The 13240-nt window shown below is 48.0% G+C and overlaps 1 protein-coding gene across 1 annotated transcript in view; it reads right to left on the bottom strand.

Annotated features, from left to right (window-relative positions):
* ZFYVE9 (zinc finger FYVE-type containing 9) overlaps positions 1-4311 on the bottom strand; it is a 107866-nt gene extending 103555 nt beyond the window's left edge. Inside the window, exon 1 of the mRNA XM_083157936.1 lies at positions 4016-4311. The gene's annotated coding sequence lies outside the window, so the exon portion shown is untranslated. The remainder of the gene's footprint in view (positions 1-4015) is intronic.
* Between the last annotated feature and the right edge of the window lie 8929 nt (positions 4312-13240).

The following is a 13240-nucleotide window of genomic DNA, read 5'->3' on the forward strand; positions in this document are numbered from 1 at the left end:
TTCTCAGCAGAAAAGACTTTACTGCAGCATTCACAATCTCTAGACAGTTTCCTTTTCTTGCTGGTGCTTTTCCTTCCAGAACCTTTAGACACACTAGAAACAACAGATAGCAATCACTAACTAGTCCTTTAGAGAAAGGTATAAAAAAAAATCCTGTGCCTCTGAGAAATTACCTCTCCAAGGCACTTAAAGGTTTTGGGGGAGAAGTACCCTAACCATGCTCCTATTCCATGATGAAGCTGAATAGCCTGCTGCCACCGGATAAACAGGTAGCTTGTCAGCGGTGTGCGGCATCATTTTAAAGCCCTCTCCCCTGTATAGAGGTCGGGCTCATGCGCAGACTGCTGCGGTAGATGCTGGTATGTCACCTCCTCCCAGCTTTGAGGGCGGCACCTGCGCAGATACTCCAGAGGGACGCCGACGCGTCACTTCTGCCCCTCATGCCGCAGACTTCCGCCCTTCCCCACCGCTAACCATGCTGCCTCCGGTTCTTGCGGCAGGGGAAAACCGCTACATCCCTAAAGGGATGTGCACTCCAGTACTGCCCGGTGTCTTCTCCCCGGGCACCACCCCCTCTGGCATAGCTACACAGAGGCGCATAAGGCGAGAACACTTAGGTATGCCTCAGTGAAGACATAAACAAACCTACACTACCTAGTCTAACTGAGACAGAAAAAAGACTGAGGAGGTAAAGGAGGTATATATACCCAAGGTGGGTGGAGCCAGAGAAAAAAAAACTACCTGTCTAAAGCTGTGAATGGGATCTAAACCCAGAGTAATGGCTGCCATGGTTTGTGAGAAAGAAATATATAGAGAGATAGAGACAGATTTCCTTCTAGGGCAGGGCGGTGCTGCACGGGGGTAGCATAAAGGAAAAAAAAACAAGCTTGGCGCAGCCTAGCAGGAACACACACATATAGATGGCTGAATCAATTTAAATGGCCATTAAGATTGCTCTGTATTCCCACTGGTGAACCTGTATGGATACTAAATGACTGAGTTCCTGTATGCAGGGTTCGACAAATTTCTTCAAATCTAGGAGCCAGGATGAAAATGTAGGAGCCAGATATACCAATAATAGGGACAATGCGCTGAATGAAGCGCACACCAAAAATGTACATAAGCCATAATGTCCATTACAAATATCACACGCTGTAATGCCCCCAGCAGTGCCATGCAAATAATGCCCCCAGCAGTGCCATGCATATAATGCCCCAATAATACTCACCGCCCAGGCCGGCCTCTTCTGCTCCAGCTGCTACCTCCTCCTTACTTATCTGAGGGGAGCTTTTCCTTTAAACTGCATGACCCCGGTTGCCATTTCAAATATGGTGCCATCTTGTGGCTGTGCATCCAGACTGCAGGGATGGGGCACCCTGGGCCAGCCAGAACCTGTCCAGCCCTAGTGAGCCACTCTCAGCGGAGGTTATCAGCGGCATGTCAACGCAGCGGGGGGCATCTGGAAGAGCTGACAGTCGCTGTTAACAGAGACCTCAGCAGCTTGCCAGCGGCCCGGGAAGAGCACACATTCAGTAACTTAAACACCGGGCAGGGCACGGTGACCCACAAAACATGCTTAGTGGGAACACTAGGCTCGTATGCGGGGGTGGCCGGGCTGCTGCGGCTCTCTGCGGGGGAGGCAGGCTGCCACAACAAGATTCTGCTTCCTCCATAAAAAAAATCTGGTCGACAGCAAGCAGAATGAGGTCACCGTGAAGACCTGGCTCCCGGGATTTGTGGAACCCTGCTGTATGTATACAACATGACTTTATGCTAATAAAGTAAACACGCATTTGTAAAGTAGCAGTGACTGGCAAATCTGTGTTTATTCATGGAAGGAAGCTATATTGTATATATATTCTAAGAAAATCTGAGAGAGAGGGCCCTGCTCGTGAGAGCTTACATTCTAAAGGGGAGGGTTAGACAGACAGGGGTGACACAGAAGGGGTAGAAGTGACAGATGATAAAGATGTAGCACAACATGTGTGAGACCTGATCATACTGTAGGACAAAGTTCTTAAAATGGGCAAAAGCATGCTGTGCTGCAGGTGGGGCAGATGTAACATACTGAGAGTTAAGGGGCCTAAACATGGTGAAATGTGTGATTTGAGCCATATAATGTGTGCTATGAGATTTGGACGATTACACTACAATAGTAATACATTTAAATAGTGGGCTGGTTTACAGGGTTGTGGATGTTGCATGCAATATACCTGTATGCGCACACTATTGTTTCTTGAGAGATTGACTACACGGGAGCGTGCATCGCAAGGCAAATACACATGGAGCAATTTGACCTAGACACAATATTATTTGAAATAAAAAGATCCAATTGCACTTGATAATTGAACCAGGTGTAGGCCCCATTACATTTGTGTGAATTATATGGTTTCTGTGCAGGGTAAATACTGGCTGCTTTGTTTTTACACTGTCATTTAGATGTCAGTTTCAACACACCTCTCCCAAATCTAAGGCAGCATACACAAGGGGCAATTTAAGCCCCTTCTCTAAGCGAAGTGACTAGATCGCATAGAAAAGGAGCATGTATCGCTCTGCGTGTATGCCCTGCAGCAATAGCGATGTGGGACCTCGCATGTCGCCATCGCCCGCAAGGAAAGCCAGTGCTTGCATTAGCTTTCCCTAGATTGCAGTGCTTTGCCTATTAAAACTGTGATGTGTGCTGAGCGATCATGCTGAAGCACGTTACTCAGCTAAAGTGCCAGGTCACCCTGTGCGCTCGGGGCTTTACGCTCTCTGCGCATTACATCTGCCCCCTGCATTGCTTCTGTTGCGTATTAGATAGCGCAGGACCATAAGATCGGAGGATGAGGAACGCTCGTTGGAATTAACATATTGTTCAATTCATTAATTGTTAGTAGTTGCAGATAATAATACACAAAGTAATGAGGCCCAAACATCAAGGTAGTATCTGGGCAATTGCCCATTTTCCCAATGGCTGTGTAACAGGATCAGGAAAATGCAGCATTTTGGAAATCCCCAATTTGCCTATTCCAACTCAAAAATGATTTGGATCCTTGAGTTAAAGACAGATCGCCAATTGTCAATGTAAGCAGATTGGCATTACCAGAACAGGGAAGGAGGCCAGAGGAATTCTGATATATGCCAGAAAAACGGCATAACGCAAGGAAGGCATGTGGTGTATCACGCGTCAGCTAGGAAGATCCGTGCAGAGCTTATTAAAAGAAATGTATGGTGTCCAGATTTTAATAGAACAGCAATTAAAAAAATTTAGCTATTATTTCAAGACAGAGCTGCTGTTATTCACAAGCTGTTACTGTAACCTTATTGGCAGCAGTTTCTAATATCTCACAGATAGTAAGAGACCTGGGGGTAGATGTAGTCTATGATGTGCAAGGGAGGATACTGGGGCCGTTTCACAACATTATCGCTGGGAAATGGGGAGAAGTACTGGCAAAATGCATTTTTATTTCCAGAGCCATTATGGGACTTGTGCCATCTTACCTATGAAACCCGTCCAATCGGCACCCACGTGTGCCATCCACTCAGCACCCTTTTTGACATTAATGGAATGGTCAACAGTCAAAAAGGTCGACACATAAAAAAGGTACACATGCATTAGGCCGACAATTTCTTTCTAACCGACTTGTTCATACTTTACCATTCCAGTCCCACAGAAAAATAATATAATAGTGTACAGCATAGCCAGGGCAGGGCGCCAATACGAGGGGACACTGTGCGCTTACAGTATACGGGTTCCATGATGATCTTTGTTGACGTAGACACAGAAAAACATTTAAAAAAATTGATGTTAACTTTTTCATGTAGAACTGTTGACCATGTCGACCTTTTTCACATGTTAATCCAATAATGGTCAACCTAAACACTGACCCATATCCGTCACTTCCATCCATGTGCAGACTTTCAGTGTAACACAACAACGGGCCACAACGCACAAAAGTTTAACAATGAACACAGCAATGTGCCAGGACCTGGGGCAGTAAAAGGCATCAGCAGGTAGAGGGGGGGAACTTACCCCTTCTGCCCTGATGTACTCCGTCCTGTCCTACGGGTACGTGCCGGAGGGCTCCTCATGCCGTGCCTGTCCCCGGCCTTGCTGCTCACTACAGTCCGCGGCGAGGGTGAGGCCTCCTGCCCGGTGATAGCTGTGTGCGGCCCGGCTGCTCCGTCTGCCTGTGCTGCTGTCACTGCCATGTCCGGCCGGGCCAACAAGACGGGAGGCCGAGTGCGAGAGAAGACGCAGAGCAGTCGAGGACCACCATTGCCCCCTACCCGGGAGGAGAGAGCACTGCAAGCAGCAGATACTCCGGGAGTAGATCCCCTTCAGTATTGGTTACAGGATGTGATGTTATGTCAGGGCGGAAGTTGTTAGATGCCCTCACAACGTTTTTTATTTTATCTGTAATTCACGTAGGCAGGGCTATTTTTCAACAGGCTCCAGCAGGAACTGAGGCCCTTCTTCTAGTTCACTCTTTCTGACAAAATATTTCTTAAGTCATACCTCCCAACAGTCCCGATTATAAGGACCTGTCCCGCTGTCCCTCCCGCGGCCGGCAGTGTCCCGCGGTGAGGGGGGCTGTAGGGAGTCCCCCCTGTCGGCTGCTAGGCAGCGGGGAATAAACGCTGTGCGCATGCACACAGCGTCTATTCCCGCAGCCAGGGGGCTGGGGGCATGGCTAGAGGCTCGCAGAGCCTCTGGGTCATGCCCCCATAGCAGCAAAATGGGGGAGTGGCCTCGCGTAAGAGTCGCGAGTATATGCCACGCCCCAAATTAGGCCACACCCCCGGTGGCGCGCATCAGCTGGGTCCCGCCGCAGGATCATCAAAAGTTGGGAGGTATGCTTAAGGTGCCCATACATGTACCAATTACCCCCGTACTTTTTTTGCTAAAATACCATCGCATCACATGCACAACGATGCTATTTTAGCACAAAAAGTACTGGGTAATCTTAAACCTTAAGATGGACAAAACCATGTGCACTGCAGGTGAGGCAGGTGTAAAACCCCACCCAAATCTAATTATCTCTGCACAAGTAACACCTGCCTCACCTGCAGTGCACATGGTTTTGTCCATCTAAGAAATATTTTGTCAGAAGAGTGAACTAGAATAAGGGCCTCAGTTCCTGCTGGAGCCTACTGAAAAATAGCCCTGCACGTAGGTGTAGGTTATTTTGTTTAATTTTAGCTGCATTGTACGCTCGCCACAGATTTATATTCCCCCTCTAGGTATACGTGGACCTAAGGCATGATGGGACAATTGTAAAAACTGAAAGCGTGATAGATAACAGGCTCTAGCAGCTGGAGGTTCCGCATTTCCGTCACTCACCCACCCTATATGGTGCCCAAGTATACAACAGTACTTTAGCATGAGTAAAATGAGGGTGTGACTACAGCAATACCTTTGAGGCCACGCCCACTTCCCCGCAAACACAAAACGGCCCCTTCTCCTGGGTAGTGGCTAGTTTTCCTTTGTGACGTGAAAAGGATCTTTGATGACGTCAGCTCCCCCCCCCCCCCTGTAGCTCTGTATTCTCACCCTCTCTCGCCTCACACCCACTAGCCCCCCATCTCCTCACCCCCTCTTGCCCTGTCACCTCACCTTGTCACCTTCTCCCTCTCATTTCACTTCCCGCCCCATATTTTTCCTCTTTTCCGCTCTACCCATCCCTTTTCTCTAGTCACCTCACCCCCTCTTGCTCCCCATCAGCTCACCCCCTGTTGCTCCACCCCATCAGCTCAGGACAGAGGATGTGGTGTACAAGTATATATACACTGTCCCCTCTTTCTTCTAACTGTCCACTCACTCCCCCTCTCTTTCACTCTTTCTTTGCTCTCTATTAACCACTGTGCCCTATAACAAACTCTGAAAAGGGAGGGGGGCAAAGATATTGTTCCTAGGGACGGCCTGACCCCTAAATCTTGCCCTGCCTCTCCTTGCACACTGCAACCCTGCAGGTGTGGTATAACACACCGACAGTTGGGTTTCCAACAGTCATTAGCCCGACATCAGAATCCCGACTGCACAGCGGGGGGGGGGGAGCGCAACAAAGCCCCTTGCAGGCTCGCTGCGGGCACAGTGGTTTGCTGCGCTCGCCACCTATTTTATTCTTCCTCTATGGGGGTTGTGGACCCCCACAAGGGAGCAGTCGGGATTCCGACGTCGGGGTAATGACTGTCGGAATGTCGTCCAGCACCCCAACACCGTAGCCACCCTACGCTCTCCCCAGCCGGCCTCAGCCCCGTGTACACAGCGGAGCTGCTTCTGAAGAAGAGCCCCACTTCCTGGAGGCCTGGTCCAGGCTGGCCAAGCTGGGGGTGCTCGATGCCTGCTAAGTCTAAAGACCCCTGAGGTACTGCCTGGGGGCCAGCGGAGCCTCATCCCCAGCCCAGGTCTGTTTTCTGCATGTGCCTCATATGTAGTATGTGCATACTTGCCTACTTTTGAAAACTAGTTTCAGGTAGATTATAGTTGATAGTAGAATTTTGCAAAATGCCCCATTTAGGGGGAGTGTCATGCTCCTCCCAAAGGGTGTGTCTATTTTCATATATGGACAGATTGTGAAGGTGGCACCTAGAAGCGTGGGTGTGTACTGCTACATCTGAGAGGAATCTTATAAATTTACTTATATCCAAATGTAGATGATCCCCAAAGCAGTTAGTAAGATCTACTATACTTGCTAAAGAAATGAAGCTGGCCCATTGTGTCTTACACATGGTTCCATATAAAAGGCCACAAGACAAGGCATGTAGCCATAGGGATAATTTTGTTTTATCAATGCTGGGAAATGGTACTGATGATTCAATGTAAATGTATCTATCTCCGATCCTTTTGTTTCCCAAAAATTAAACAGCTACATAATGTGGCTAGGTGAAATGAGGGAGATTGCAAGACTAATGAGGGAGAGATGGAGATTGCTGCTATGACAGGGAGTCTCCTGCAGAATGCAGGAGGGGAGGTAACTATGATGTAACAGTGTTATGTGGGCTAGGTGACATGAGGGAGATTGCTAGACTAATGAAGGAGAGAGGGAGATTGCTGCTATGTCAGGGAGTCTCCGGCAGAATGCAGGAGGGTAGGTAACTATGATGTAACAGTGTAATGTGGGCTAGGTGACATGAGGGAGATTGCTAGACTAATGAAGGAGAGAGGGAGATTCCTGCTATGACAGGGAGTCTCCTGCAGAATGCAGGAGGGGAGGTAACTATGATGTAACAGTGTAATGTGGGCTAGGTGACATGAGGGAGATTGCTAGACTAATGAAGGAGAGAGGGAGATTCCTGCTATGACAGGGAGTCTCCTGCAGAATGCAGGAGGGGAGGTAACTATGATGTAACAGTGTAATGTGGGCTAGGTGACATGAGGGAGATTGCTAGACTAATGAGGGAGAGAGGGAGATTGCTGCTATGTCAGGGAGTCTCCTGCAGAATGCAGGAGGGGATGTAACTATAATGTAACAGTGTAATGTAGGCTAGGTGACATGAGGGAGATTGCAAGACTAATGAGGGAGAGAGGGAGATTGCTGCTATGACAGGGAGTCTCCTGCAGAATGCAGGAGGGGAGGTAACTATGATGTAACAGTGTAATGTGGGCTAGGTGACATGAGGGAGATTGCTAGACTAATGAAGGAGAGAGGGAGATTCCTGCTATGACAGGGAGTCTCCTGCAGAATGCAGGAGGGGAGGTAACTATGATGTAACAGTGTAATGTGGGCTAGGTGACATGAGGGAGATTGCTAGACTAATGAAGGAGAGAGGGAGATTCCTGCTATGACAGGGAGTCTCCTGCAGAATGCAGGAGGGGAGGTAACTATGATGTAACAGTGTAATGTGGGCTAGGTGACATGAGGGAGATTGCTAGACTAATGAGGGAGAGAGGGAGATTGCTGCTATGTCAGGGAGTCTCCTGCAGAATGCAGGAGGGGATGTAACTATAATGTAACAGTGTAATGTGGGCTAGGTGACATGAGGGAGATTGCTAGACTAATGAGGGAGAGAGGGAGATTGCTGCTATGTCAGGGAGTCTCCTGCAGGGTGCAGGAGGGGAGGTAACTATGATGTAATGGTGTAATGTGGGCTAGGTGACATGAGGGAGATTGCTAGACTAATGAGGGAGAGAGGGAGATTGCTGCTATGTCAGGGAGTCTCCTGCAGAATGCAGGAGGGGAGGTAACTATGATGTAACAGTGTAATGTGGGCTAGGTGACATGAGGGAGATTGCTAGACTAATGAAGGAGAGAGGGAGATTCCTGCTATGACAGGGAGTCTCCTGCAGAATGCAGGAGGGGAGGTAACTATGATGTAACAGTGTAATGTGGGCTAGGTGACATGAGGGAGATTGCTAGACTAATGAAGGAGAGAGGGAGATTCCTGCTATGACAGGGAGTCTCCTGCAGAATGCAGGAGGGGAGGTAACTATGATGTAACAGTGTAATGTGGGCTAGGTGACATGAGGGAGATTGCTAGACTAATGAAGGAGAGAGGGAGATTCCTGCTATGACAGGGAGTCTCTTGCAGAATGCAGGAGGGGAGGTAACTATAATGTAACAGTGTAATGTGGGCTAGGTGACATGAGGGAGATTGCTAGACTAATGAGGGAGAGAGGGAGATTGCTGCTATGTCAGGGAGTCTCCTGCAGGGTGCAGGAGGGGAGGTAACTATGATGTAATGGTGTAATGTGGGCTAGGTGACATGAGGGAGATTGCTAGACTAATGAGGGAGAGAGGGAGATTGCTGCTATGTCAGGGAGTCTCCTGCAGAATGCAGGAGGGGAGGTAACTATGATGTAACAGTGTAATGTGGGCTAGGTGACATGAGGGAGATTGCTAGACTAATGAGGGAGAGAGGGAGATTGCTGTTATTTCAGGGAGTCTCCTGCAGAATGCAGGAGGGGAGGTAACTATGATGTAACAGTGTAATGTGGGCTAGGTGACATGAGGGAGATTGCTAGTCTAATGAGGGAGAGAGGGAGATTGCTGCTATGTCAGGGAGTCTCCTGCAGGGTGCAGGAGGGGAGGTAACTATGATGTAATGGTGTAATGTGGGCTAGGTGACATGAGGGAGATTGCTAGACTAATGAGGGAGAGAGGGAGATTGCTGTTATTTCAGGGAGTCTCCTGCAGAATGCAGGAGGGGAGGTAACTATGATGTAACAGTGTAATGTGGGCTAGGTGACATGAGGGAGATTGCTGCTACAGTATGTCAGGGAGTCTCCTGCAGAATGCAGGAGGGTAGGCAACTATGATATATCATGTATATCAGAATGCTTTTCTCCTTACTATGTACTGCTGTGGGGGGGGGTCACTGAGGCTCACTGTGTGGGAGAGAAGGTTGCTGGTGTAAGGTATGTGCTATGCAGGGAGGGAAGGGAAGAGGAGGCAGATGTGCCATGCAGGAGGTGAGAGAGAGAAGAGGCTGCCATAGCAATGTAATTAAGCAGCACTTGTGTATCATATTATATAATAGGCACTACGGTGTGTGGTATAATATGTATTGGGCACTATGGTTTATTACCGTTGTAGAATAGTTTTGCCATCGATGGCACAGCATAACCAAATAGATTTTTATTTTTACTCCCGAAAGTGCAGGGACACGGAGCATAGCTGAGAAGTCCCGCCCCTGATTATGTTTGGCCCATGGGACAGTCAGTCAAAGACACTAGATGACCATCGATAGTCAAACACATAGATGGTTATCCATTAGAAATTATGGTGCCATCGATAGTGCCGATAGCCATCCCTACCATGCGGCAGGACACACCCCCCCCCCTCCTCCATCTCACCCGGCATTCCCCTACCTATGCCAGCCCTCTATACCTATGCCTGCAGCCCAGATACTGTAATACAACACACACACATCAGCCTCACCTATGCCAGCCACCCCACGCAGGGCTGGATTTGCCACTATGCAACCTAGTCATGTGCGTAGGGTCCGGCGGATGACTTGGGGCCTGTGGCCGGACTCTCCGGAAATCCAGCCCTGATCAGTTTTCCCCAGACTCAGAGCTAGTCTGGTAAAACCCTCACCCATGTCTTCTTCAGCACATGGCCAGGCTAATAACCCCCCCATGTTAGGTCGACATGGGGTTTTTCACTGTTTTTGAGTCGAATGTCGACATTGACACAGGTTAAACTGCACCGCGTCCCCTCGCATAGCTCGCTGTGCTCTGCACACTATTTTATTCTCTGAGCTAACCCATGTCTACTGACCTAAATGCATGTCGACCTAATGACTAACAACTTGCTGGTGACCCAATGACTGTATCCCGTAGGGAGAGGGGTGCCAGCTTTAAATATGGTAAAACCTCCTGTGCCCATCCTCCTTTATGAATGAACCATGCAACCTTAAAGCATCCACTCCCCCTTATCACAGCACTATGCATGGTCAACCCTCCCTACCATGACAGCATCGGGCAGCCACCCCCCTTATGCCAGCACTTAGGGCAGGATAATAAATCTCCTAGGCTAGCACCCCTGTCCAGGGGAATACACTCACCCCGGCACAAAGGGTAGGCTGAAATAACAGTGCCGGAGGGGGAATACCTCCCCCACTGCTTCATTACCACCCCAGGAGGGCTAAAAACAACACGGCCCTCTCATGCCACCTCCAGGCAGACAAAAATAACATGTCCCCCCCTCCTCACACACAGGGTAATAAACACCCAGCACCCTGGACAGTCTAAAAAAAACAGCCCCCCCCCCCACCACCACCACTATGCAAGCACACCTGGCAGGGCAATAATCCGCCTCTGTGCCTAACCCTAACCCCCCCCCCCCCCCCCCCCCTCCCCAATGCCAGAACCTGTGGCAGGGTAATATCCTATCTCGGACCCACTGCACTTGACATTCTTCCCTTAAACTAATAACACATACACACTGGGCGAGTGATGGGGCCGGAGGAGGAATGACTATGTCGTTGAACGATATAACCGTCCTCAATGCTTATTAATCAACATAAGTGCAACTCTTTCAATGTACGTCCACATCCAGCATTCCTCCCATGTATGCGATTTAAATTGGACAGCACTACAAGTCCCAGCTGTCTGTTCTACATAAACTCATATGAGCCCATTGCCTGGTATATCTGTTCACATAGAGGGCAGTTCTATAATTTAGAAAGTGGGAATTTCTCATAAAGAACAGTTAAAAAACAACAACAATTGAACAACATCAAGCAAGGTAAATACAATACTTATCACAAATTACTACTATCCTTATCCACTCTACTTAACCCTGTCTCAAACATACTGTACCCACAATCACATCATGCTCACCACAATGCTACTTCTCATTTCACTACATGGAATACTCGCCTCTATAATCTCCCTGACACTCACCACTCAGTGCACATTGCCTCTTCTATTATTTACTCCCCTCTTCTAAACACTCACCATCCTATAATCTCCCTGACACTCACCACTCAGTGCACATTGCCTCTTCCATTATTTACTCCCCTCTTCTAAACACTCACCATCCTATAATCTCCCTGACACTCACCACTCAGTGCACATTGCCTCTTCCATTATTTACTCCCCTCTTCTAAACACTCATGAGCTCTTTACTTACTTCTCTACTTGTACTTTCACATCCACATCCCACCAACAATACAAAAAAAACACAACCAGCCACCTATATCTCTAGGTGCCCACTCACTAGAACGATTTTTTGGCCGATTGTCTGTTTTTCGATAAATCGGCCGATATATCGTACAACATTTACCGATAATTGTCGAAAATCGTCCGATATCGGTCCGATGCGCGCTCCCATGGATCTTTAGCGGAATCTTCTGATCTTACGTGCTGCACAAAAGATCAGAGGATTTAACAAAAGATCCATAGGAACGCACACGGGATCTTAAAGGCCCCCATACATTAGTCCTAAGGACAAGTCGGACCTGATTTCCCCTGCAGCTCCCCGGGAGGGGGACACACGATTAGGCACTTGATGTGCCAAGGTTTGCATATGATAAATTGCATGGATTTATCATATGCGGTCCCCGGGGAGCTGCAGGAGGAGGGAGCCGTGCGGGGGGGTCATCAGCGGGCGGGGGATGCCGGCTAATAGAGAGCCGAGCAGGGGGAGGCTGCATAGGGAGCCGGGCAGGAGGAGGGTGACAGTGGGAGCAGCGCGCTGGGCAGGGAGGATGACGCTGGCTGCCGGGCAGCGGCGGGAGCCGGGAGGAACACACTAACTTGACATTTGACATCGGACATTTACCTCTTCTGACTCTGCTGTTTCCCACCTCTACAAAGAGAAGAAAAGTATGTCTTTGTGTGGTGCACCTACTGGGACTCACACGAATAAAAATTAACTTTTATTCACAATTTAAGAAAGCAAAATATAAAAACACACAAACAAAACATATACGCAAGGTGTCTTAAAAAACGGCGGCTCACTGGCTCCACACACAGTTATGACTGTTTAAATATATTAGGTACAGGAGTGGGTAGCCGACACTTCTTGTAGTATTATATTAAATGTAATATTTTAGTGTCTTGTTGGCTAAATTCCCTGTATGGAGGTGCACAGAGGTGATAGTCGTATGGTGGTTACGTGTCCATAGGGTTGACACAATATTGGGATGCAAATCTCAGATAATTCCTTTTACTCTGGGATGCCTGAAGTCTGCCTGGGCTGCTGCTTTTATTGCAGATAGAGGGGACCCTTGATTAGTTGACACGGGTGTCGACCAGTGTAATGGGTTGACCCCAGAAGGAATCTACTGGTGATTGTCACTCACGGTGAACTTTAGAATGTATATATGGGTCACCAATGATCCAGTTTGGGATTGTCAACACAGATATCGGCTGACAGTAATGAATTCCTATCAGCAAAAAACACACACTCTGGGGGAAATTTACTAAAGGAAATTTGTAAAAAAATAGGTGTATTTGTATCGAGAAATACACTTATTATTGACATTTACTATCCCAAAAATACGGCGATTCGTAGTCGTATTGATGTGCTATCAATACAAATACGAATTGCCGTATTTTCGGGATAGTAGATGTCAAAAATAATTGTATTTCTCGATACAAATACACCTATTTTTTTACAAATTTCCTTTAGTAAATTTCCCCCTCTGTCTCTTTAATACATGTAGCTGAAATTGCTATGGATTAGAAACAGTATCCGTGTAGCCAGGTGTCGACCAGTGTCATGGGTTAATCAAACAGGAAACTGCTAGTAATTATCATTCACGGTGAACTTGAATGTATATAGGTCACCAATGATTTATCAACACA

The sequence above is a fragment of the Crinia signifera genome, chromosome 8 (genome assembly GCF_055691185.1).
Source record: "Crinia signifera chromosome 8, ASM5569118v1, whole genome shotgun sequence".
NCBI classification, from domain to species: Eukaryota; Metazoa; Chordata; class Amphibia; order Anura; family Myobatrachidae; genus Crinia; species Crinia signifera.